A 2,909-nucleotide genomic window follows, 5' to 3' on the forward strand; every position below is an offset into this window, starting at 1 on the left:
ATTCCTTATCGGCCAGGTGCGGTGGCTCACACCTATAATCCCAGCATTTTGGCAGGCTGAGTGGGGTAGATCACAGGGTCAGGAGATCAAGACCATCCCGTCTAACACGGTGAAACCCCATCTCTACTAAAAATACAAAAAATTAGCTGGGCGTGGTGGCAGTGCCTGTAGTCCCAGCTACTTGGGAGGCTGAAGCAGGAGAATTGCTTGAACCTGGGAGGTGAAGGTTGCAGTGAGCCGAGATTGCGCGTTTGTACTCCAGCCTGGATGACAGAACGAGACTCTGTCTCCAAAAAGAAAAAACAAAGAATTCCTCATCAGTATCATAATGTGTTTTCATTAACTATGGTATTGATTTCTATCTCAATTCTAGAAAAGGGAAAGCAGAGAGAGGTACCTGACTGATTGTTGCAAATTTTGGGTCTGGGTGTGGAAATGTCGAGGAGCTGAGTGACCCTGGATCTGATGTAGATTATACCTAGGTCCTTGCTTAACAGGCTTATTGTGGACTGGTTGCATGAGATGTGCTGAGTCTTCAAAACCACTTGACCTGGGTACACTGGAATTCCAATTCCTTAAAGAGAATATTTCCACACAATATTACTGGTTTCCAGATTTAGTAGTCAATTTAGTGACTCTATTTTGGCATATGAAAATAACAGTTTCTTCCTTCTCCCATTCCTGTTTACGTCTCTCCCCAACAAATAAACAAGCTACCAGAAGAATGAACAAATGCAACTTAAATTATATAAACAGAGATCTCCCTGACCCAAATCTCACATATATAACATACGACTTACTTTCTGATAGGACCATTCTGAAGGTCTTCGATGCAGTTCTGTCTTTCTAAGCAATGTCCCCGGCACCTATTGAATACTGAGGAGAGGATAAACTGTAAGAAATAACTGGACAAAGAGCAAATCTTTCCAGAAAAAGCAAATTAAGCTGAAATTCACTATTCAAGCTGTTATATCTCACTACTTCCACATACATCTATAGACTTTTGGCAAGACTATCTTATATTGGACAAACAAATTACAAACTTTTTTCCAAAATTTGAGAAATTCTTCTACATTTCCACCTTTAACTTTAATAAAAAGGGAAAAATAGTGACAACCCTCACACTTACATTCAATTGCATCATCTGGCCTCACGCCTTCTACATCAATCAAATATCTAACAAAACCACATAATTTGGGTCATTTATATATGAAAAGAAAAAAAATCAAGTTTTTTCAAAAAAGGTCCAATTTCAACTTATAGACATAGATATAAAAATCCTAAGAAAATATCAGCACATCAAATCCAGCAGTTATTAAAGAATGACATACCATGACCAAAAAGACGTTTTTCAAGAATGCAAGGATGACCCAACTCCACAAAATCTATTTATATATTTATTTACATTAATGTAATTTAATAAACAAAAGGAAAGAAAATGCAGAATCATTTTTTACCAAAATGCTTTATACACTAAAAATAGAGACTTCCTTAATATAACAGAGTATTTATCAGAAACCAACAACAAACAAAAGACAAACTGGGAAAAATATTAACATTATATCTAAAAAATACTGTATAACCAACAGAATGGGCCAGAAACTTGGGAGTCACCATCACTGTCAGCCATTTCTTCCATACTCTCATCTTCAATTCACCACCAACTCCTGACAACAATATTACCTAAATATCTCTATAGAGTATATCTGCATCTTTCTACCAAAATGGCCACCATGCCCTGGTCCAATCCACCATTATGCCTCAATTCCTACAAACACCTCCCAACTTGTCTCCTTGCTTCTACCTCTTTCCCTCTGCAGTGTATTCTCCACTCAGCAGCAAAATGATAGGTTGAAAATACAAATTTGAATGTTCCCCACACTCATCCCCAACAAAAAAAATTCAATGGTTTTCTATTGCTCTTAAGGTAGTGACTAAAACCTTAAACATAGCTCTGCATGGTTTTAGCTCCTATCCATATTTCCAGCTCCCTTTTAATGCCGTACTACACCCATGGCCCAGTCTCCCTAGCCAGTTCCTCCAACACAGTATATGTTTTCCTGTTATATGGTCTCTGCTGATCCTTATGTTCAGAATTCTCTCCACAACATCCCTACCTGGTTAACACCTACTCATACTTCAGATATTTGCTCAGACCTCCCCACAGAAACCTCTAATCCTCTTGTTGAAGTCAAATCCTCCCTATTCTATGCTCTCATTGTACCACGTCACTCCCCTTCTCAGCACTTGTCGGAGTTGTAATTCTATAGGCATTTGTGTGATTCTTTAATATCTACTCCCTCCCTAGACTGTTAGGATGCACAAAGGGCAGCTCAAGTCTCTTTGCTAACACCCAGCACAGGGCCTACACATAATAGATGCTCAGGAGATATTTTCTGAACGAACAAACATAACTCAGTACAGTGTGGCAACATCCATAAAAAGCGTAAGGACACATACTATTTGATTCAGAAATTCTATTTTGAGTGAAATTACCTCCGGGGCTAAGGGATACGTATTCAAAAATATTTACATAGAAATGTTCACTACTTCAAGGTTTTATAATATCAAAAACTTCTGACTTTTGTGTTCATCGGTGTGCAAAGAACAACGCAGCCCTTAAAAAGAACAAGGAGTCCGCCAGGCGCGGTGGCTCACTCCTGTAATCCCAGCACTTTGGGAGGCTGAGGCGGGTGGATCACAAGGTCAGAAGATCAAGACCATCCTGGCTAACACAGTGAAACCCCATCTCTACTAAAACTACAAAAAATTAGCCGGGCATGGTGGCAGGCCGCTTGTAGTCCCAGCTACTTGGGAGGCTGAGGCAGGAGAACCGCGTGAACCTGGGAGGCGGAACTTGGAGTGAGCCGAGATCGCGCCACTGCACTCCAGCCTGGGCGACAGAGCGA

General features: G+C 40.2%; 1 long non-coding RNA gene across 2 annotated transcripts; it reads right to left on the reverse strand.

Moving 5' to 3' along the window:
* Positions 1 to 252: 252 nt before the first annotated feature.
* On the reverse strand, positions 253 to 1,178 carry LOC115833724. Of its 2 annotated transcripts, none has more exons than XR_004029059.1 (3): positions 801 to 1,122; positions 398 to 574; positions 253 to 283 (listed from the first exon to the last, which is right to left on the reverse strand). It is a non-coding gene; the product is annotated as an uncharacterized LOC115833724 (long non-coding RNA). The 2 variants fall into 2 exon arrangements; XR_004029060.1 differs by lacking the exon at positions 253 to 283 and adding an exon at positions 1,130 to 1,178 and having other exon boundaries at positions 292 to 574; positions 801 to 876.
* Between the last annotated feature and the right edge of the window lie 1,731 nt (positions 1,179 to 2,909).

Source organism: Nomascus leucogenys, unplaced genomic scaffold, assembly GCF_006542625.1.
Source record: "Nomascus leucogenys isolate Asia unplaced genomic scaffold, Asia_NLE_v1 002086F_15289_qpd_obj, whole genome shotgun sequence".
NCBI classification, from domain to species: Eukaryota; Metazoa; Chordata; class Mammalia; order Primates; family Hylobatidae; genus Nomascus; species Nomascus leucogenys.